This window comes from Cherax quadricarinatus, chromosome 71, assembly GCF_038502225.1.
Source record: "Cherax quadricarinatus isolate ZL_2023a chromosome 71, ASM3850222v1, whole genome shotgun sequence".
NCBI classification, from domain to species: Eukaryota; Metazoa; Arthropoda; class Malacostraca; order Decapoda; family Parastacidae; genus Cherax; species Cherax quadricarinatus.
In genome coordinates, this window is record NC_091362.1 from 22491358 (window position 1) to 22516693 (window position 25336).

General features: G+C 45.8%; 1 protein-coding gene across 2 annotated transcripts in view; it reads left to right on the top strand.

Annotated features, from left to right (window-relative positions):
- LOC128700384 (uncharacterized) overlaps positions 1-25336 on the top strand; it is a 179819-nt gene that overhangs the window by 48248 nt on the left and 106235 nt on the right. The window contains exon 1 of one of the 2 annotated variants that reach the window (XM_070100144.1): positions 95-288. The exons of the other annotated variant lie outside the window; for it this stretch is intronic. The gene's annotated coding sequence lies outside the window, so the exon portion shown is untranslated. Of the gene's footprint in view, positions 1-94; positions 289-25336 lie in introns of those variants that run through there. 2 annotated transcript variants of the gene reach the window in all.

The window sequence follows — 25336 nt, forward strand, 5'->3', positions numbered from 1 at the left end:
CAACCACACAATGCCCCGCCCTTTCCAGTCTCTCCCCGCCCTTCCCATCCCCTAACTGTTATTAATATATATTCTTGCCGCCAACATCGCAGGCTACCCCGTACCTCTCTCGTCGCTGGTCACTCCTACACTCGGCCAATACCTAGTTACCCTTCCCAAGCTGGCCACCCTAGTCTTCTCCCTGGAGTGGAAGCCGTGCCCAACCCTACCTTGCCTACCCTGGGGCCGTGGCCTGGATTTGCTCTTGGCCTGACTTGACCTACAACGTCATCTGCTCACAGCAGCTTCGTACGCTAAGTAGATTTTACATTTTACCGTCGAAGTGGCAAGTTTACTGTGCACCCGATATCCATACTGTGGAGAGCGGCACCAGAGCATATTGACACACAATAGGCATGAGAACTAGGCTTCAAAAAGGATCAACAGACGTATATCTGGTATGTAATGCATTACAATTTATATTTCATCTGTAACAAGCAAATTTAGGATATTTGCTTAAAATATCTGGTATCTTGTCACTAAAAAGTTACATATCACATAGATTATTATACTACGTTTATCATAGGCGGACAATAGTGCTTCAGCAAGTGACCATATAATTGACTACATGCTTTGCATTTAATCAGCGTATGTGTATATACCTTGCAACCAAGACCAAGCCTGGCTACTACAATACCAGTCAGTCTGTTTACATTACTAGTTGCTCCGTAAATGAGCTTATCTACGTTCCTAGTATTATAGTGAGTTATAAATCTACTCACATCCCTACACTCGGTGCCGGACTTTAATAAGGCTACGAGTATTTTCCACTATGTCTCTACACTACAACACCTGCGTACCACACCATTGTACCACTACTACTGTACTTCCTCACCACTACACTATCACATCAGAAACAAGTGTGACATAGGCAAGGTGCAAATTCCTCGAAAAGAGTGTAAGTTAGAGACTTGTTGAACATCTTAAAAGAACTAAATTCCTTACAGAATGCCAGCATTTGTTCAGAAATTGAAGGTTGGTGTCTCACAAACCTTATAGAGACATACTTGAGCAACTCTGCGGGGTCAGCATCTCCTTGGCCCGGTACCAGACCATCCCTGGAGAATATTGTTGTAGGGATGGCAGTAGTCAGGTGGATGATAGTGAGGAAGTAGAAGTAGGTGCAGCAGACAGCAGTAGGTACAACAGATAGCAGTAGAGGCAGCAGACACAAGTGGTCAACATTGTAAACATAAGGTCAAGGGTAGCTGGTCAACTGGTTGATAATAAATTTAAGTCTCGGTGTTGTTCATTCTTTATTCACCTAGTCATTCAGTTATTTATTTAGGGTGTGGCCAGTATAGTGTGTCTCGCCCCACTTCTACCACCATAAGAGTAACCACCACAACCACCATCACAACAACCACCACCACAAGAGTAACCACAACTACCATCACTGTCATACAACGCTACACACCATCATAAACACAATACTCCATCTGTGGCTAACTAGTCTAAGGCGTCAAGTAGGGAACTATACCATCTTCCAAAATATATCTTTAAACGTATAAGAGAAAATTTTAGAAAGGACTTAATTTTAAATGAGTTCTTGCTAATTGACCAGTTTTACATATTCGGCACGACACACACACACACACACACACACACACACACACACACACACACACACACACACACACACACACACACACACACACACACACACACACACACACACACACACACACATATATATATATATATATATATATATATATATATATATATATATATATATATATATATATATATATATATACACGCACACACACATAGAGAAACAGGTAGCAGCAATAGTGTTATGACTGCTCCTTAGTCACCAGTGTTATGACTGCTCCTCAGTCACCTCCACACACTCACAACTTCCACAGCACTGCCAGCCACAGAGGTAACATGATATTGAAGGCACAATACCGTGACTGGAACAATACACAAATAACCCGCACATAGGAGAGACAGAGAAAAAAACCTTACGACAACTACTTTGAATCAGAGTTTTAAGTAGTCAGTAAGCATTAGTATTAGTCTGCCCGAAATGCTCAAACATGCTAGTGACTTTGTTTAATATTGTATTATATGTAAACTACACATTCTATACTACACAAACAAATATTTTTATTTGACTTGGACCATTTACAAAGTCACAAGTTACAGTGGTCCAAGTCAGACCGAAACGTCATCACAAGCTCTCTCTCCTGTGTGCGGGTTATATGTGTATTAACATGATGTTATTGAAGCTTTAATGCTGCCTCAATCTACCATCACAAACTTAAAATTTATTTAATTGATAAATTACTTGTAAGGGGTATTCATAGATTTTATTCATGAGACAAACCTCGCAAAGTTTGCTGAGGTTAGAGTTAAAACCTTGATCACTGATAAACTCTCCTGTATTATACCAGAATTATTGTGTTTATACCAGAAATATTGTGTTTATACCAGAAATATTGTGTTTATACCAGAAATATTGTGTTTATACCAGAAATATTGTTTTTACCAGAATTATTGTGTTTATACCAGAATTATTGTTTATTCCATAATTATTGTCTTTATACTAGAATTATTGTGTTTATGCCAGAATTATTGTGTTTATGCCAGAATTATTGTGTTTATGCCAGAATTATTGTGTTTATGCCAGAATTATTGTGTTTATGCCAGAATTATTATATTTATATCAGAATTATTGTTTATACCACAATTATTGTTTATACCATAATTATTGTTTACACCAGAGTTATTGATGGCTTCTTAGTGTCATCACTATTTAAGAGTGACGGTAAAACTTTTAATAAGAACATACATGATATTATAAACACATGTTGACTACAATAAATAATAATATTACCGGAGAAGGTAACCGATACGTCGTTAACACTTGTAATGTCTATGTTTCAGCAGTGTTTGTGTGACCTTATATATGATAAAATCTATGTGGTTGGTATCTGTTAGTCTGTCTGTCTGTCTCTCTCTCTCTCTCTCTCTCTCTCTCTCTCTCCATTCGTAAAACACGGGTTCCAACTGGAAATACAAATTATGGTCTACAATGATCTTTGTATTTGCTCAGTGTGTTTCAGTATGAGTTGTGAGATTATAAACGATGGTATGATGGAAGACTGGCATTAGAAGTGTTGGGTTGGCCCTGGATCAACACTAAACATGGAGACACAGTAGAGCCGCCTCTCTCACACTCACAACTGGCTTACTACTGCTTCACCTTTGTTTCTGTGACCGTATTGGGCGTCCTCTTGCTAGACATAGATTATTCTTGAAGATGTTTGAAGCGCGTCAGAGAGCACCAGTGGAGTACCCACCGAGGACCTCCCATGAATATACTCACAGTTCCTGCTTCCTCATCAGAATGCATCGCAAATATTGATCAACTGCTGCAGCTACAAGCTTGGGTCGTGCAAGTTCCACAAGGATTTAAATAAAGGACTTGTAATAATTTTGGATCGATCTCGTTTATTCACTTTAATTTTGTACATGTAAAGTATACAGTACCGACAAGATTAATTAGAATTAGACACTTATGCAGCATCTGGGTGTTTTTATTAAGACGTTTCGCCATCCAGTGGCTTTAGCAATATAAATTCAATTATATAATTGGATGACAGTAGAATTATATACAAAAGAAGATCATCGTAGTCGTGAAGGAGCTGATCCTTCAAGACTACGATGATCTTCACCAACTCCAAGACTGAGGGACTGATTACCTCATCTCTTATATAGAGTTCTACAGTCTCCACATTATATCCTTGTATTTGATGAAGCCACTGGATGGCGAAACGTCTACAATAAACATACTCTTATCATTGGTGTTGGTCGTACTTCTTCTTCTTATGACCAGAGCTTTGGTAAGATGGGTAAGGAAGAAGGATGGGTAAGGATGCAAATATTGGAAAAGGGTGGGAGGGGGGGGAGAGGTAGGATATAAAAGGTAAGTGGCCCAACCACTTTGGTGTAATTTAAAAAGTGTATGTGAAATGATAAGATATTCTTTAAGGGGTATAATACTAACCCATCAGAGTCACATAGATATAATAGGTATATAAGTACATGACTCTGAATTGGTAGTAATTATACAAGTTGCAATTGCCTTTTTTTTTTTTTTTTTTTTTTGTTTTTTTTTTTTTTTTTTTTTTTTTTTTTTTTGCGATTGCACAACGGATATTTATGCGACAATGAAGGCAGTAACTTTCTGGTCAGTTTATAGAATTACGTGACAATGGCTTCTTACAGGTGGTGTCCAGCCATGGTAAATAGCATAATTTTTACATTAGATTGTTATATAAGATGTCTCCCTAATTGGGGGCGATGATTTTCTCAGTATACATAGAAGGGTTCTGGTGCTACCCAATCTTCTTCATCAGGGAGGTTGCTCAATATCATGGGTCGAGGGTAATCATCTTTATGTATAAAACGACGGACCCTCTGTGGAAGAGTCATTCTTTGAGTCCTGTGAGGAGGAGTATTGATGATATAATCCGTGGTATTTACCACTTGTATAGGATGTTCTCTATCTGGCATGTATAGTTCTTGCATTGTATAGAGTTGCTTCTTTTTTAGGGTGTCGAGGCGTACATTTATGGCAGTAATATCTTGCTGTATGTGTAAATCTGCCATTTTAACTCTCTCTCCTCCTGGTATCGGTAATGAAGCGAAGAGCTCTATTCTGGACCTTTGTAACCGTAGCATGTTGGTCTTTGTTGTTAATGACATTGGGACACAAGGGTATTCGAGTATTGGTCTTATTATCATTTTATACAGATGTTTTTTGACATGTGGAGGGGCTTGATTGAATCGAAAGAGACTGCTAAGACCGGCTTTGGCTATATTGATCTTTTTAGTTACATGAGATGTTGAGTGGAGCAGCCTGTCTATTTCATATCCCAAGATCTTGTTAGGGTTTCTAATGGCTACAGGTGTACCTCTGATGGAGATACCCCCTTTATCTTCAATTGTTGATGCAAAACATCCTATCGTGCTAACAAGGACCTTGTCAGGATTAGTCGTAATTCTCCATTTCTTTTCCCAATTAGATGTTCGACGAAGTTCAATATTCATTTTCTCTATGACTCTCATACTTGTATTTTCCTGTTACCTGAGTTGATGAGACGACATGAATAACATCATCTGCAAACTGTGTCACAATTGTATCATTAAACTCTGGTTGAGGAAGGTCATTCACATAAATGTTGAACAGAAGTGGACTTAGACACTTATGCAGCATCTGGGTGTTTTTATTAAGACGTTTCGCCATCCAGTGGCTTTAGCAATATAAATTTTGTTGGTCGTACTATGTTGTGCGACTACTGAGTCTCCACTGATGGTCTCGGTCTCACGACCAAAGCTTCCAGTCAGCGGGTGACCACGTAACACCCGCCGCTGCTTCTAACTTACTTATAAAAGTGTCTTACTCAGGCTTCACTACGACACTACAGAACTCACAATGACACTACAGAACTCACAATGACACTACAGAACTCACAATGACACTACAGAACTCACAATGACGTTACAGAACTCACAATGACGATACAGAACTCACAGTGACACCACAGAACTCACAATGACGATACAGAACTCACAATGACGATACAGAACTCACAATGACACTACAGAACTCACAATGACACTACAGAACTCACAATGACACTACAGAACTCACAATGACACTACAGAACTCACAATGACACTACAGAACTCACAATGACACTACAGAACTCACAATGACGTTACAGAACTCACAATGACGATACAGAACTCACAGTGACACCACAGAACTCACAATGACGATACAGAACTCACAATGACGATACAGAACTCACAATGACACTACAGAACTCACAATGACACTACAGAACTCACAATGACACTACAGAACTCACAATGACACTACAGAACTCACAATGACACTACAGAACTCACAATGACACTACAGAACTCACAATGACACTACAGAACTCACAATGACGATACAGAACTCACAATGACACTACAGAACTCACAATGACACTACAGAACGCACAATGACACTACAGAACTCACAATGACACTACAGAACTCACAATGACGATACAGAACTCACAATGACACTACAGAACTCACAATGACGATACAGAACTCACAATGACACTACAGAACTCACAATGACACTACAGAACTCACAATGACGATACAGAACTCACAATGACGATACAGAACTCACAATGACACTACAGAACTCACAATGACGATACAGAACTCACAATGACACTACAGAACTCACAATGACGCTACAGAACTCACAATGACGATACAGAACTCACAATGACACTACAGAACTCACAATGACACTACAGAACTCACAATGACACTACAGAACTCACAATGACACTACAGAACTCACAATGACACTACAGAACTCACAATGACACTACAGAACTCACAATGACACTACAGAACTCACAATGACACTACAGAACTCACAATGACACTACAGAACTCACAATGACACTACAGAACTCACAATGACACTACAGAACTCACAATGACGCTACAGAACTCACAACGACGCTACAGAACTCACAATGACGATACAGAACTCACAATGACGCTACAGAACTCACAATGACGCTACAGAACTCACAATGACACTACAGAACTCACAATGGCACTACAGAACTCACAACGACGCTACAGAACTCACAAGTTCTTCCCCGACTAATTTTTAAACACTAAAAATTTTAAGTAAACGATGATAATAGATTACAAAAGTTTGATTCACTAAAAGCAACATTGATCACTACAGACAAACTAAAATTGTAACGACATTTTCGGCAAATGCGAGATGTTTAATAGTCATTCTTACACAACCAGTTGAGTCTTAGTTACGAAAAAAATACAGTTGGTGTATAAAGGTTCTTAAATAACAACAGAAAAGGTCAGAATACCGTGAGTGGAACAATACACAAATAACCGGCACGTTGAAGAGAGCAGCTTACCGCGACGGTCCGTAACATTGTGGTAAGCTGCTGTCTTGTATACCGCGACGGTCCGTAACATTGTGGTAAGCTGCTGTCTTGTATACCGCGACGGTCCGTAACATTGTGGTAAGCTGCTGTCTTGTATACCACGACGGTCCATAACATTGTGGTAAGCTGCTGTCTTGTATACCACGACGGTCCGTAACATTGTGGTAAGCTGCTGTCTTGTATACCGCGACGGTCCGTAACGTTGTGGTAAGCTGCTGTCTTGTATACCACGACGGTCCGTAACGTTGTGGTAAGCTGCTGTCTTGTATACCACGACGGTCCGTAACATTGTGGTAAGCTGCTGTCTTGTATACCACGACGGTCCGTAACATTGTGGTAAGCTGCTGTCTTGTATACCACGACGGTCCGTAACGTTGTGGTAAGCTGCTGTCTTGTATACCACGACGGTCCGTAACATTGTGGTAAGCTGCTGTCTTGTATACCACGACGGTCCGTAACGTTGTGGTAAGCTGCTGTCTTGTATACCACGACGGTCCGTAACATTGTGGTAAGCTGCTGTCTTGTATACCACGACGGTCCGTAACATTGTGGTAAGCTGCTGTCTTGTATACCACGACGGTCCATAACGTTGTGGTAAGCTGCTGTCTTGTATACCACGACGGTCCATAACGTTGTGGTAAGCTGCTGTCTTGTATACCACGACGGTCCATAACGTTGTGGTAAGCTGCTGTCTTGTATACCACGACGGTCCGTAACGTTGTGGTAAGCTGCTGTCTTGTATACCACGACGGTCCGTAACATTGTGGTAAGCTGCTGTCTTGTATACCACGACGGTCCGTAACGTTGTGGTAAGCTGCTGTCTTGTATACCACGACGGTCCATAACGTTGTGGTAAGCTGCTGTCTTGTATACCACGACGGTCCATAACGTTGTGGTAAGCTGCTGTCTTGTATACCACGACGGTCCATAACGTTGTGGTAAGCTGCTGTCTTGTATACCACGACGGTCCGTAACATTGTGGTAAGCTGCTGTCTTGTATACCACGACGGTCCGTAACGTTGTGGTAAGCTGCTGTCTTGTATACCACGACGGTCCATAACGTTGTGGTAAGCTGCTGTCTTGTATACCACGACGGTCCGTAACGTTGTGGTAAGCTGCTGTCTTGTATACCACGACGGTCCATAACGTTGTGGTAAGCTGCTGTCTTGTATACCACGACGGTCCGTAACGTTGTGGTAAGCTGCTGTCTTGTATACCACGACGGTCCGTAACGTTGTGGTAAGCTGCTGTCTTGTATACCATGACGGTCCATAACGTTGTGGTAAGCTGCTGTCTTGTATACCACGACGGTCCGTAACGTTGTGGTAAGCTGCTGTCTTGTATACCACGACGGTCCGTAACGTTGTGGTAAGCTGCTGTCTTGTATACCACGACGGTCCGTAACATTGTGGTAAGCTGCTGTCTTGTATACCACGACGGTCCATAACGTTGTGGTAAGCTGCTGTCTTGTATACCATGACGGTCCGTAACGTTGTGGTAAGCTGCTGTCTTGTATACCACGACGGTCCGTAACGTTGTGGTAAGCTGCTGTCTTGTATACCGCGACGGTCCGTAACGTTGTGGTAAGCTGCTGTCTTGTATACCACGACGGTCCATAACGTTGTGGTAAGCTGCTGTCTTGTATACCACGACGGTCCATAACGTTGTGGTAAGCTGCTGTCTTGTATACCACGACGGTCCGTAACGTTGTGGTAAGCTGCTGTCTTGTATACCACGACGGTCCGTAACGTTGTGGTAAGCTGCTGTCTTGTATACCACGACGGTCCGTAACGTTGTGGTAAGCTGCTGTCTTGTATACCACGACGGTCCATAACGTTGTGGTAAGCTGCTGTCTTGTATACCACGACGGTCCATAACGTTGTGGTAAGCTGCTGTCTTGTATACCACGACGGTCCGTAACGTTGTGGTAAGCTGCTGTCTTGTATACCACGACGGTCCGTAACGTTGTGGTAAGCTGCTGTCTTGTATACCACGACGGTCCGTAACGTTGTGGTAAGCTGCTGTCTTGTATACCACGACGGTCCGTAACGTTGTGGTAAGCTGCTGTCTTGTATACCACGACGGTCCGTAACATTGTGGTAAGCTGCTGTCTTGTATACCACGACGGTCCGTAACGTTGTGGTAAGCTGCTGTCTTGTATACCACGACGGTCCGTAACGTTGTGGTAAGCTGCTGTCTTGTATACCACGACGGTCCGTAACGTTGTGGTAAGCTGCTGTCTTGTATACCACGACGGTCCGTAACGTTGTGGTAAGCTGCTGTCTTGTATACCACGACGGTCCGTAACGTTGTGGTAAGCTGCTGTCTTGTATACCACGACGGTCCATAACGTTGTGGTAAGCTGCTGTCTTGTATACCACGACGGTCCGTAACGTTGTGGTAAGCTGCTGTCTTGTATACCACGACGGTCCGTAACGTTGTGGTAAGCTGCTGTCTTGTATACCACGACGGTCCGTAACGTTGTGGTAAGCTGCTGTCTTGTATACCACGACGGTCCGTAACATTGTGGTAAGCTGCTGTCTTGTATACCACGACGGTCCGTAACGTTGTGGTAAGCTGCTGTCTTGTATACCACGACGGTCCGTAACGTTGTGGTAAGCTGCTGTCTTGTATACCACGACGGTCCGTAACATTGTGGTAAGCTGCTGTCTTGTATACCACGACGGTCCGTAACGTTGTGGTAAGCTGCTGTCTTGTATACCACGACGGTCCGTAACGTTGTGGTAAGCTGCTGTCTTGTATACCACGACGGTCCGTAACGTTGTGGTAAGCTGCTGTCTTGTATACCACGACGGTCCGTAACATTGTGGTAAGCTGCTGTCTTGTATACCACGACGGTCCGTAACGTTGTGGTAAGCTGCTGTCTTGTATACCACGACGGTCCGTAACGTTGTGGTAAGCTGCTGTCTTGTATACCACGACGGTCCGTAACGTTGTGGTAAGCTGCTGTCTTGTATACCACGACGGTCCGTAACGTTGTGGTAAGCTGCTGTCTTGTATACCACGACGGTCCGTAACGTTGTGGTAAGCTGCTGTCTTGTATACCACGACGGTCCGTAACGTTGTGGTAAGCTGCTGTCTTGTATACCACGACGGTCCGTAACATTGTGGTAAGCTGCTGTCTTGTATACCACGACGGTCCGTAACGTTGTGGTAAGCTGCTGTCTTGTATACCACGACGGTCCGTAACGTTGTGGTAAGCTGCTGTCTTGTATACCACGACGGTCCGTAACGTTGTGGTAAGCTGCTGTCTTGTATACCACGACGGTCCGTAACGTTGTGGTAAGCTGCTGTCTTGTATACCACGACGGTCCGTAACGTTGTGGTAAGCTGCTGTCTTGTATACCACGACGGTCCGTAACGTTGTGGTAAGCTGCTGTCTTGTATACCACGACGGTCCGTAACGTTGTGGTAAGCTGCTGTCTTGTATACCACGACGGTCCGTAACGTTGTGGTAAGCTGCTGTCTTGTATACCACGACGGTCCGTAACGTTGTGGTAAGCTGCTGTCTTGTATACCACGACGGTCCGTAACGTTGTGGTAAGCTGCTGTCTTGTATACCACGACGGTCCGTAACGTTGTGGTAAGCTGCTGTCTTGTATACCACGACGTTCCGTAACATTGTGGTAAGCTGCTGTCTTGTATACCACGACGGTCCGTAACGTTGTGGTAAGCTGCTGTCTTGTATACCACGACGGTCCGTAACGTTGTGGTAAGCTGCTGTCTTGTATACCACGACGGTCCGTAACGTTGTGGTAAGCTGCTGTCTTGTATACCACGACGGTCCGTAACGTTGTGGTAAGCTGCTGTCTTGTATACCACGACGGTCCGTAACGTTGTGGTAAGCTGCTGTCTTGTATACCACGACGGTCCATAACGTTGTGGTAAGCTGCTGTCTTGTATACCACGACGGTCCGTAACGTTGTGGTAAGCTGCTGTCTTGTATACCACGACGGTCCGTAACGTTGTGGTAAGCTGCTGTCTTGTATACCACGACGGTCCGTAACGTTGTGGTAAGCTGCTGTCTTGTATACCACGACGGTCCGTAACGTTGTGGTAAGCTGCTGTCTTGTATACCACGACGGTCCGTAACGTTGTGGTAAGCTGCTGTCTTGTATACCGCGACGGTCCGTAACGTTGTGGTAAGCTGCTGTCTTGTATACCACGACGGTCCGTAACGTTGTGGTAAGCTGCTGTCTTGTATACCACGACGGTCCGTAACGTTGTGGTAAGCTGCTGTCTTGTATACCGCGACGGTCCGTAACGTTGTGGTAAGCTGCTGTCTTGTATACCACGACGGTCCGTAACGTTGTGGTAAGCTGCTGTCTTGTATACCACGACGGTCCGTAACGTTGTGGTAAGCTGCTGTCTTGTATACCACGACGGTCCGTAACGTTGTGGTAAGCTGCTGTCTTGTATACCACGACGGTCCGTAACGTTGTGGTAAGCTGCTGTCTTGTATACCACGACGGTCCGTAACGTTGTGGTAAGCTGCTGTCTTGTATACCACGACGGTCCGTAACATTGTGGTAAGCTGCTGTCTTGTATACCACGACGGTCCGTAACGTTGTGGTAAGCTGCTGTCTTGTATACCACGACGGTCCGTAACGTTGTGGTAAGCTGCTGTCTTGTATACCGCGACGGTCCGTAACGTTGTGGTAAGCTGCTGTCTTGTATGTGCGGGTTATTTGTGTACACAAGTTCACTCACCTACCTTAGTTCCATTCTTCACATTGTAATATTAAGATAAAGCATGAACAGTTTATAAATACAGATTAAATATACAAATACTGAATGAAGCAAGCAGGGTGAGCAGAACTGCAGGGTGAGCAGAACTGCAGGGTGAGCAGAACTGCAGGGTGAGCAGAACTGCAGGGTGAGCAGAACTGCAGGGTGAGCAGAACTGCAGGGTGAGCAGAACTGCAGGGTGAGCAGAACTGCAGGGTGATCAGAACTGTAGGGTGAGCAGAACTGCAGGGTGAGCAGAACTGCAGGGTGAGCAGAACTGCAGGGTGAGCAGAACTGCAGGGTGAGCAGAACTGCAGGGTGAGCAGAACTGCAGGGTGAGCAGAACTGCAGGGTGAGCAGAACTGCAGGGTGATCAGAACTGTAGGGTGAGCAGAACTGCAGGGTGAGCAGAACTGCAGGGTGAGCAGAACTGTAGGGTGAGCAGAACTGTAGGGTGAGCAGAACTGCAGGGTGAGCAGAACTGCAGGGTGAGCAGAACTGCAGGGTGAGCACAACTGTAGGGTGAGCAGAACTGTAGGGTGAGCAGAACTGCAGGGTGAGCAAAACTGTAGGGTGAGCAGAACTGCAGGGTGAGCAGAACTGCAGGGTGAGCAGAACTGCAGGGTGAGCAGAACTGCAGGGTGAGCAGAACTGTAGGGTGAGCAGAACTGCAGGGTGAGCAGAACTGTAGGGTGAGCAGAACTGCAGGGTGAGCAGAACTGTAGGGTGAGCAGAACTGCAGGGTGAGCAGAACTGCAGGGTGAGCAGAACTGCAGAGTGAGCAGAACTGCAGGGTGAGCAGAACTGTAGGGTGAGCAGAACTGCAGGGTGAGCAGAACTGCAGGGTGAGCAGAACTGCAGGGTGAGCAGAACTGTAGGGTGAGCAGAACTGCAGGGTGAGCAGAACTGTAGGGTGAGCAGAACTGCAGGGTGAGCAGAACTGCAGGGTGAGCAGAACTGCAGGGTGAGCAGAACTGCAGGGTGAGCAGAACTGTAGGGTGAGCAGAACTGCAGGGTGAGTAGAACTGTAGGGTGAGCAGAACTGCAGGGTGAGCAGAACTGCAGGGTGAACAAAACTGTAGGGTGAGCAGAACTGCAGGGTGAGCAGAACTGCAGGGTGAGCAGAACTGTAGGGTGAGCAGAACTGCAGGGTGAGCAGAACTGCAGGGTGAGCAGAACTGTAGGGTGAGCAGAACTGCAGGGTGAGCAGAACTGTAGGGTGAGCAGAACTGCAGGGTGAGCAGAACTGCAGGGTGAGCAGAACTGCAGGGTGAGCAGAACTGTAGGGTGAGCAGAACTGCAGGGTGAGCAGAACTGTAGGGTGAGCAGAACTGCAGGGTGAGCAGAACTGCAGGGTGAGCAGAACTGCAGGGTGAGCAGAACTGTAGGGTGAGCAGAACTGCAGGGTGAGCAGAACTGCAGGGTGAGCAGAACTGTAGGGTGAGCAGAACTGCAGGGTGAGCAGAACTGCAGGGAGAGCAGAACTGCAGGGTGAGCAGAACTGCAGGGAGAGCAGAACTGCAGGGAGAGCAGAACTGCAGGGTGAGCAGAACTGCAGAGAGAGGAGAACTGCAGGGAGAGCAGAACTGCAGGGTGAGCAGAACTGCAGGGTGAGCAGAACTGCAGGGAGAGGAGAACTGCAGGGAGAGCAGAACTGCAGGGTGAGCAGAACTGCAGGGAGAGGAGAACTGCAGGGAGAGGAGAACTGCAGGGTGAGCAGAACTGCAGGGAGAGGAGAACTGCAGGGTGAGCAGAACTGCAGGGAGAGCAGAACTGCAGGGAGAGCAGAACTGCAGGGTGAGCAGAACTGCAGGGTGAGCAGAACTGCAGGGTGAGCAGAACTGCAGGGTGAGCAGAACTGCAGGGTGAGCAGAACTGCAGGGTGAGCAGAACTGCAGAGTGAGCAGAACTGCAGGGTGAGCAGAACTGTAGGGTGAGCAGAACTGCAGGGTGAGCAGAACTGCAGGGTGAGCAGAACTGCAGGGAGAGGAGAACTGCAGGGAGAGCAGAACTGCAGGGTGAGCAGAACTGCAGGGAGAGGAGAACTGCAGGGAGAGGAGAACTGCAGGGTGAGCAGAACTGCAGCGAGAGGAGAACTGCAGGGTGAGCAGAACTGCAGGGAGAGCAGAACTGCAGGGAGAGCAGAACTGCAGGGTGAGCAGAACTGCAGGGTGAGCAGAACTGCAGGGTGAGCAGAACTGCAGGAGAGCAGAACTGCAGGGTGAGCAGAACTGCAGGGTGAGCAGCACTGCAGGGTGAACAGAACTGCAGGGTGAGCAGAACTGCAGGGTGAGCAGAACTGCAGGGTGAACAGAACTGCAGGGTGAGCAAAACTGCAGGGTGAGCAGAACTGCAGGGTGAGCAGAAATGCAGGGAGAGCAGAACTGCAGGGCGAGCAGAACTGCAGGGTGAGCAGAACTGCAGAGAGACGAGAACTGCAGGGTGAGCAGAACTGCAGGGTGAGCAGAAATGCAGGGAGAGGAGAACTGCAGGGAGAGCAGAACTGCAGGGTGAGCAGAACTGCAGGGAGAGGAGAACTGCAGGGAGAGCAGAACTGCAGGGTGAGCAGAACTGCAGGGAGAGGAGAACTGCAGGGTGAGCAGAACTGCAGGGAGAGCAGAACTGCAGGGTGAGCAGAACTGCAGGGTGAGCAGAACTGCAGAGAGAGGAGAACTGCAGGGTGAGCAGAACTGCAGGGTGAGCAGAAATGCAGGGAGAGGAGAACTGCAGGGAGAGCAGAACTGCAGGGTGAGCAGAACTGCAGGGAGAGGAGAACTGCAGGGAGAGCAGAACTGCAGGGTGAGCAGAACTGCAGGGAGAGGAGAACTGCAGGGTGAGCAGAACTGCAGGGAGAGCAGAACTGCAGGGAGAGCAGAACTGCAGGGTGAGCAGAACTGCAGGGTGAGCAGAACTGCAGAGAGCAGAACTGCAGGGTGAGCAGAACTGCAGGGTGAGCAGAACTGCAGGGTGAGCAGAACTGCAGGGAGAGCAGAACTGCAGGGTGAGCAGAACTGCAGGGTGAGCAGAACTGCAGGGTGAGCAGAACTGCAGGGAGAGGAGAACTGCAGGGAGAGGAGAACTGCAGGGAGAGGAGAACTGCAGGGAGAGGAGAACTGCAGGGTGAGCAGAACTGCAGGGAGAGCAGAACTGCAGGGTGAGCAGAACTGCAGGGAGAGCAGAACTGCAGGGTGAGCAGAACTGCAGGGAGAGCAGAACTGCAGGGAGAGCAGAACTGCAGGGTGAGCAGAACTGCAGGGTGAGCAGAACTGCAGGGAGAGCAGAACTGCAGGGAGAGCAGAACTGCAGGGTGAGCAGAACTGCAGGGTGAGCAGAACTGCAGGGTGAGCAGAACTGCAGGGTGAGCAGAACTGCAGGGAGAGCAGAACTGCAGGGTGAGCAGAACTGCAGGGTGAGCAGAACTGCAGGGAGAGCAGAACTGCAGGGTGAGCAGAACTGCAGGGTGAGCAGAACTGCAGGGTGAGCAGAACTGCAGGGAGAGCAGAACTGCAGGGAGAGCAGAACTGCAGGGTGAGCAGAACTGCAGGGTGAGCAGAACTGCAGGGTGAGCAGAATGCAGGGAGAGCAGAACTGCAGGGTGAGCAGAACTGCAGGGTGAGCAGAACTGCAGGGTGAGCAGAACTGCAGGGTGAGCAGAACTGCAGGGTGAGCAGAATGCAGGGAGAGCAGAACTGCAGGGAGAGCAGAACTGCAGGGTGAGCAGAACTTCAGGGTGAGCAGAACTGCAGGGTGAGCAGAACTGCAGGGAGAGCAGAACTGCAGGGAGAGCAGAACTGCAGGGAGAGCAGAACTGCAGGGTGAGCAGAACTGCAGGGTGAGCAGAACTGCAGGGTGAGCAGTGAGCAGAACTGCAGGGAGAGCAGAACTGCAGGGAGAGCAGAACTGCAGGGAGAGCAGAACTGCAGGGTGAGCAGAACTGCAGGGTGAGCAGAACTGCAGGGTGAGCAGAACTGCAGGGAGAGCAGAACTGCAGGGAGAGCAGAACTGCAGGGTGAGCAGAACTGAAAAATAAATTTTAAAGTGACAGAAAGTATTCAGGAAGATGTGAAGAATGTTGATAGTAAAGTCAGTTTGTTTGTTTCAGTAAATGTAATTCAAACTGAAGTAAGTGGAATGTGATGTGTCACGTGACCAAGATGATCACGTGACCAAGATGATCACGTGACCAAGATGATCACGTGACCAAGATGATCACAGTGGTTGTGTCTTGAGCACTTGACAATAATCTGATAATAAATTATAGAATTACCACTATTGTTATTCATCTGGAGAGATAACCTTGACAATGATCTTCCTGATGAATTACCACTATTGTTATTCATCTGGAGAGATAACCTTGACAATGATCTTCCTGATGAATTACCACTATTGTTATTCATCTGGAGAGATAACCTTGACAATGATCTTCCTGATGAATTACCACTATTGTTATTCATCTGGAGAGATAACCTTGACAATGATCTTCCTGATGAATTACCACTATTGTTATTCATCTGGAGAGATAACCTTGACAATGATCTTCCTGATGAATTACCACTATTGTTATTCATCTGGAGAGATAGCCTTGACAATGATCTTCCTGATGAATTACCACTATTGCTATTCATCTGGAGAGATAACCTCGACAAGGATCTTCCTTACAAGGTGACCTCCCCTTCCCTTCCGTTCACTGAGTACTGGTGGAGCTACGCTCCTGCCCAGTGCCTACCTGCCACTAAATACTTACCTACATGTTAACCCACCCACTGTTATGGGTTGCATTATGGGAAAATGTGTGTAAGAAACTCCAGTACCTGCTGAAGTGTTATGTTATGTGTAAGAGAAAACACTCCAGTCATGTGTGTAAGAAACTCTAGTTCCTGCTAGAATGTTACATAACGTGTAAAGGAACTCCAGTACCTGCTGAAAGTATTCAGGAGCTGGGTAAAAGGTTCGCGTGTACCTAACAATGTTACTAACAACAGAGCACTATAATCAGTACCCTGCTGCCTCCCCTCTCCTGCTCTCCTCCTACCATCAAGTGAACACCGGTTTGCGTGTGAGTCTAGGCATGTTTCAATGTTTTCCTAGTGTAGTGACGGAGAAAACACAAGCCTTTCTCCACCTCATTCTTAATGGCCTTAGCTCCAACACTGCTCGAAGATGGTATTTTGTAATGTTACCGTAGCTTCTGAATCCAGAGTGCAATACTGGATCGTATCACAATAGCATAAGAGTGGAGGAACACTGCTGAAGGCCTACTGGCCCATACACGGCAGGTCCTTATCAAAACCACTCCTTCCCAAAGCTACCCAAGAATGTACTCCCGTTCCCACGACACCAGTCACACCCAGCCCCTCCCACTCATATATTTCCCCAAAGCTACCCAGGGTCTTAGCCTCGATTATCCTACTCGGAAGACTGTTCCACGCATCCACAACTCTGTCCTCATCACTCTGCTGATGTCTACCAACTCCAGCTGTCACATGTCATAACTTGAAAGCCTTCCCATGTAATGGAGTATGACAAGGAAACCATATTGTGTGATGGAATATGACTGAAGACTATCTCGTGTGATTGAGTATAAGAAAGTCATCCTGTGTGATGGTATATGACAGGGAAATACACTTAGCTTTTAGTCCCTTCATGTAATTCTTGTATGAATAAGTTAGCCTCACACTACTAGTGTACCCAACTGTTAAAAAGTATTGACTAATAGGCCTTAGCCATCCTCCCATGTTCCTCTCACTCATCCTGCTCCAGGACTCGGCCTACCATAGACTTCATTCAGCTCACCTTAGGCCTCACTGCCTGCATAGGCATCTCTTGGTTTGCCATAGGTCTTTCAGCCTTCCATAGGTTTCTTCATGCCATAGGCCTTTTACCCAGTAGGCCATAGGCCTCTCACGGCCTACATAAGAGAAGAGCACCAAGGCAGAGAACACTAGTTTGTTTTTATGTAACATTGTTGTGGTATGAACCGGTGAGAGTCACATTGACTTCCCAGAAACGAGAGTGGTGGGTAAACCACAGCCCTGAGCCGATTGTTGTTGTTGTAGCTGGTGATGTTGATGGTGGTTGGGGAGATGGTGGGTAAACCACAGCCCTGAGCTAATTGTTGTTGTTGTAGCTGGTGATGTTGATGGTGGTTGGGGAGATGGTGGGTAAACCACAGCCCTGAGCTAATTGTTGTTGTTGTAGCTGGTGATGTTGATGGTGGTTGGGGAGATGGTGGGTAAACCACAGCCCTGGGCTGATTGTTGTTGTTGTAGCTGGTGATGTTGATGGTGGTTGGGGGGATGGTGGGTAAACCACAGCCCTGGGCTGATTGTTGTTGTTGTAGCTGGTGATGTTGATGGTGGTTGGGGGGATGGTGGGTAAACCACAGCCCTGAGCTGATTGTTGTTGTTGTAGCTGGTGATGTTGATGGTGGTTGGGGAGATGGTGGGTAAACCACAGCCCTGAGCCGATTGTTGTTGTTGTTGATGTTGATGGTGGTTGGAGGTCAAAGACCGAGCAAGAACAACTCAACACATCAGGAAAGATGAGATTCTAAGACGAGGAGATAAAACAAGAAGGATATGCGCCCCTGGGAGCAAAGAACAAGATGTGTGAAGATGTTAACATCATCGTCACGTGAGAACAAGAACCTGTAATACTGTTAAAGAGCAGCAACATCAAACTGAGTGAAAACAGGACACAATAAGATTTTATTGGGACAACTTTTCGATCGTAATAGTGCGATACGGAAGGGTGGATTGAAGGTTAAGAGACAGGGTCAGGAGCTGTACATCAACTTATGTTCGGTAACTATACACTATCGATGCAGTACCGAAAGATTCCGGGTTCGAACCCCGGACCAAGCGGTACATTTGAGAAAGCTGTCTTACTCCTGCTTCCCATGTTCACCTGACAGTAAATAGGTACCCGAGTGTTAGTTGACTGGCGTGGGTCGCATCTTGGGGAAAACTGCTCGGTAAATTTGTGAGAAAATTGACTTGTTGGAAATACTGTCCTGTGTGTGTGTGTGTGCGCGCGCACGCACACACACACACACACACACACACACACACACACATCCAGCGACAGTATGAAAACGATATAGCATCGAAAGTCAAATCTGACCCGAAACTGCTGTATAGCTACATTAGGAGGAAGACAACAGTCAAGGACCAGGTGATAAGGCTGAGGAAAGAAGGTGAACTCACAAGAAACGATCAAGAGGTATGTGAGGAGCTCAACACGAGATTTAAGGAAGTATTTACAGTAGAGACAGGAAGGACTCTGGGGGGACAGATCAGATGGGGACACCAGCAAGGAATACACCAACAAGTGTTGGACGACATACATACAGATGAGGAGGAGGTGAAGAAACTGCTAAGGGACATCGATACCTCAAAGGCAATGGGACCGGACAACATCTCCCCGTGGGTCCTTAGAGAGGGAGCAGATATGTTGTGCGTGCCACTTACAACAATCTTCAACATGTCCCTGGAAACTGGGCAACTACCTGAGGTATGGAAGACGGCAAATGTAGTTCCCATTTTTAAAAAAGGAGACAGAAAAGAGGCACTAAACTATAGACCTGTGTCATTGACGTGTATAGTATGCAAAGTTATGGAGAAGATTATCAGGAGGAAAGTGGTGGAGCACCTGGAACGGAACAAGAGTATAAATGCCAACCAGCACGGATTCATGGAAGGCAAATCCTGTGTCACAAACCTTCTGGAGTTTTATAATAAAATAACAGAAGTAAGACACGAGAGAGAGGGGTGGGTTGATTGCATCTTCTTGGACTGCAAGAAGGCCTTTGACACAGTTCCTCACAAGAGATTAGTGCAGAAGCTAGAGCATCAGGCTCATATAACAGGAAGGGCACTGCAATGGATCAGAGAATACCTGACAGGGAGGCAACAGCGAGTCATGGTACGTAATGATGTATCACAGTGGGCACCTGTGACGAGCGGGGTCCCACAGGGGTCGGTCCTAGGACCAGTGCTATTTTTGGTATATGTGAACGACATGATGGAAGGGTTAGACTCAGAAGTGTCCCTGTTTGCAGATGATGTGAAGTTAATGAGGAGAATTAAATCTGATGAGGACCAGGCAGGACTTCAAAGAGACCTGGACAGACTGGACACCTGGTCCAGCAAATGGCTTCTCGAATTTAATCCTGCCAAATGCAAAGTCATGAAGATAGGGGAAGGGCACAGAAGACCACAGACAGAGTATAGGCTAGGTGGCCAAAGACTGCAAACCTCACTCAAGGAGAGAGATCTTGGGGTGAGTATAACACCGAGCATGTCTCCGGAAGCACACATCAATCAGATAACTGCTGCAGCATATGAGCGCCTGGCAAACCTGAGAACAGCATTCCGATACCTTAGTAAGGAATCGTTCAAGACACTGTACACAGTGTATGTCAGGCCCATACTGGAGTATGCAGCACCTGTTTGGAACCCGCACTTGATAACGCACGTCAAGAAACTAGAGAAAGTACAAAGGTTTGCGACAAGGTTAGTTCCAGAGCTAAGGGGAATGTCCTATGAAGAAAGATTAAGGGAAATCGGCCTGACGACACTGGAGGACAGGAGGGTCAGGGGAGACATGATAACGACATATAAAATACTGCGTGGAATAGACAAGGTGGACAAAGACAGGATGTTCCAGGGAGGGGACACAGAAACAAGAGGCCACAATTGGAAGTTGAAGACACAAATGAGTCAGAGATATTAGGAAGCATTTCTTCAGTCATAGAGTTGTAAGGCAGTGGAATAGCCTAGAAAACGACGTAGTGGAGGCAGGAACCATACACAGTTTTAAGACGAGGTTTGATAAAGCTCATGGAGCGGGGAGAGAGAGGGCCCAGTAGCAACCGGTGAAGAGGCGGGGCTAGGAGCTAAGACTCGACCCCTGCAACCACAAATAGGTGAGTACAAATAGGTGAGTACACACACACACAGGAGAGGTTAAGGTTAGTTATGTTACTAAATGTCAATTAGTAATGGGTCGGTCTTGAGATAAATAGGCATTGTTTACCTTAACTTACAGACTCACACAAATAGGAGAATGTTTCCTGAACCAACTATGTTTGTATCATGCACAGTGTTTGTATCATGCACAGTGTTTGTATCATGCACAGTGTTTGTATCATGCACAGTGTTTGTATCATGCACAGTGTTTGTATCATGCACAGTGTTTGTATACTACACAACCAGTGTTTGTATACTACACAACCAGTGTTTGTGTACTACACAACCAGTGTTTGTATACTACACAGTGTTTGTATACTACACAACCAGTGTTTGTATACTACACAACCAGTGTTTGTATACTACACAGTGTTTGTATACTACACAACCAGTGTTTGTATACTACACAGTGTTTGTGTACTACACAACCAGTGTTTGTATACTACACAGTGTTTGTATACTACACAACCAGTGTTTGTATACTACACAACCAGTGTTTGTATACTACACAACCAGTGTTTGTATACTACACAGTGTTTGTATACTACACAACCAGTGTTTGTATACTACACAACCAGTGTTTGTATACTACACAGTGTTTGTATACTACACAACCAGTGTTTGTATACTACACAACCAGTGTTTGTATACTACACAACCAGTGTTTGTATACTACACAGTGTTTGTATACTACACAACCAGTGTTTGTATACTACACAACCAGTGTTTGTATACTACACAGTGTTTGTATACTACACAACCAGTGTTTGTATACTACACAGTGTTTGTGTACTACACAACCAGTGTTTGTATACTACACAGTGTTTGTATACTACACAACCAGTGTTTGTATACTACACAACCAGTGTTTGTATACTACACAACCAGTGTTTGTATACTACACAACCAGTGTTTGTATACTACACAGTGTTTGTATACTACACAACCAGTGTTTGTATACTACACAACCAGTGTTTGTATACTACACAGTGTTTGTATACTACACAACCAGTGTTTGTATACTACACAACCAGTGTTTGTATACTACACAGTGTTTGTATACTACACAAACTGTTTGTATACTACACAGTGTATACTGCACAATGAGTATTTGCTTCTCAAGTAATTCAGCAACTAAGGTATATTGTCTCTACCTTACTACCTTTATCATACTCTCTGTTTATGTGATTTGATTGGGCCTCACCCACTTGTGATGCTGTCTACAACTGAAGCATCTCACCTTTGGCTCCAGTCTGTAAGTCTCCACTCTGATACCATTGATTCAGGCTAAGGACTGAGCATCTATCAGCTCTTCAAGACCAAGCGACTGAACACCTTAAAGTTACTTCTCCACGTCTTCTGTCTCCAGCATGAAAGTTGCCTCTGTATTTGACTGAGGAAGTATGCTGCACAGACGATACTGTTCGTCAGTAAAGGTGCCCAAGAGTTATACATGTGTATTATTTACCACTTAGGAGTCTGTGGAGACAAAGAACTTTGTCCTTGGAGGCAAAGAGGGGAATGTATGAGAGTATAGTTTTACCAACGCTCTTATATGGGTGTGAAGCATGGGTGATGAATGTTGCAGCGAGGAGAAGGCTGGAGGCAGTGGAGATGTCATGTCTGAGGGCAATGTGTGGTGTGAATATAATGCAGAGAATTCGTAGTTTGGAAGTTAGGAGGAGGTGCGGGATTACCAAAACTGTTGTCCAGAGGGCTGAGGAAGGGTTGTTGAGGTGGTTCGGACATGTAGAGAGAATGGAGCGAAACAGAGTGACTTCAAGAGTGTATCAGTCTGTAGTGGAAGGAAGGCGGGGTAGGGGTCGGCCTAGGAAAGGTTGGAGGGACGGGGTAAAGGAGGTTTTGTGTGCGAGGGGCTTGGACTTCCAGCAGGCATGCGTGAGTTTGATAGGAGTGAGTGGAGACAAATGGTTTTTAATACTTGACGTGCTGTTGGAGTGTGAGCAAAGTAACATTTATGAAGGGGTTCAGGGAAACCGGCAGGCCGGACTTGAGTCCTGGAGATGGGAAGTACAGTGCCTGCACTCTGAAGGAGGGGTGTTAATGTTGCAGTTTAAAAACTGTAGTGTAAAGCACCCTTCTGGCAAGACAGTGATGGAGTGAATGATGGTGAAAGTTTTTCTTTTTCGGGCCACCCTGCCTTGGTGGGAATCGGCCAGTGTGATAATAAAAAATAATAAAAAAAATTGATCAAGAAGAAGACGAAGAAACAGGCTGTAGGAGACTTGCATGTTTGTCTTTGCCCAGGATTCCACCCCAGTCGTTTCGGTTGTGAGTGGAAGGGGTTAGCAGTGCGCTAGGTGTGTGGAGGAGTTTAGACTGAGCTACAGGTTCTCACAGCCTGGGGAAACACACCTAATGCTTCTTACATTGAGGTAGTCATATAGGTGGAGGTCAGCCAAGGTCATGGCACCTGCTGCTCGCCACATACCGGATCAGCTCAACAAATACTGGATCAGGTCAACGCACACCGGATCAAGTCAACACACACTGGATCAGGTCAACACATACTGGGTCAGGATGAAGTCAGCACATATTAGGTAAAGTCAGCACATGCTAGGTCAGGTAAAGTCAGCACATGCTAGGTCAGGTAAAGTCAGCACATGCTAGGTCAGGTAAAGTCAGCACATGCTAGGTCAGGTAAAGTCAGCATATACTAGGTCAGGTAAAGTCAGCACATACTAGATCAGGTAAAGTCAGCACATACTAGGTCAGGTAAAGTCAGCACATACTAGGTCAGGTAAAGTCAGCACATACTAGGTCAGGTAAAGTCAGCACATACTAGGTCAGCAGATAACACCTGCAGGGCCAGTTCGTCCTCTGCACAATGACGTCAGATTGGAAAATGCAGGTTTTTTCATAACTACATCTTATAAGAACAGTTATTGTGTGGATGGTACACTATAAATAACACTGGTGGAGGCACTCTAGTGTTGGATCATAACTTCCATCTAGTGTCTTATTATGCTTTGTGGCAGTGACGAGTTAGTGATTTATTGCTGCATTACCTGTCACCACCACCACCACCATCACCACCTGTACTCACCTAGTTGTGGTTCCGGGGGTCGATTCACAGCTCCTGGCCTGTGTGTGTGTGTGTGTGTGCTCAACTATTTGTACTCACTAATTTATATTTGCGGGGGTCGATAATGCTATTCTGAGGATTGCTAATCTTACATATTCCGGTATCGTTATAATGTCTATTTGCAGTTTTAGCGATATGTTTGGTGTTATTTTCACCCCCAGGCCCTTTTCACCCCCTGATATTTAACCCCCCTTCCCCCATGGAGTACTTTGAGCCGGGTCTGCTCTCTCCTCCATAGCACATGACCTTACATTTGCTTGGGTTAAACTCGAGAAGTCACTTGTTTGATCACATCTCCTGTCTATTAAGGCCTCTCAGAGTTATCACCGTTCTTTCTTCTCAGTCTTCTCGCTAGTTAAACATCGTCAGAGAACAATGACACATAGGATTCAATCCCCTCTGGTAGGACATTCACGTATATTAGGAGCAGTTGTGGTGCTAAAACTGATCCTTGCGGTACCTCACTCGTTCCTCTCATTCTTATGTCTCATCCCTTACTGTTACTCTCTGCCCTCTGTCATTCAGACACTCCCTGACCCGCTAGAACACTCTGCCTTTCAGCCCAGCATGTTTCTCCAGTTTCTGGGCTAATCTTTGGTGCGTTACTGTATTAAATACTTTAATGCAGTGCAAGTAGACGTAATCTTCCCAGCCCTGTTTTTCTTGTTGATGGCTTGGTCAGTGGTAGAGAGGAAAAAATAGACACAAATGCAGTATAATGCGATCCTTTATTGACGACATTTCGCCAACACGGTGGGTAATAAAAGTTGATTTGTAGATGAATGGTTCAGAGAACCGACATGTTGATAAATTAGACACATATGCAATTCTTGGGTATCTTTATTGAGGAAACGTTTCGCCACACAGTGGCTTCATCAGTCCATACGAAGGAGAAACTTGAAGAACAGGAGGAGAATGAGGTAATCAGTCCCTCAACCTTGAGTCGATGTGTTCAGTCCATCAATCTTGAATAGAATACGGCATATCAGCGGAGAAGCAGCTTATAAACCGTATGGCAGGAGAGGTGCAGCAGTCATAGGTAGTGTCACATTGGTTCAATGTGGAAGTAGGTCATGCCCAAGAATTAGGCAAGCGAAGAATTCCTAAGTATTAAGATCCCAAGAAGTTGCAGTGTCTGACAGATTTGTAGATGAATGGTTCAGAGAACCGACATGTTGATAAATTAGACACATATGCAACTCTTGGGTATCTTTAGATACCCAAGAGTTGCATATGTGTTTAATTTATCAATAAGAGTTGATAAAACTCTTAGAGATCAGAAACACATACATAAATACACATCTAGCCTATTAATATAGGCCGGATATAATTCTTTTTCTTTTCTTAAATTTCGAGTGAGTGGCACTGATAGTATACCCGAGATGCTGTGCATACTATGGTCTTTCTGATTATTATTTATTTTGTAATGCAGTGATTGGAAATAAAGAATGTTGATCTGA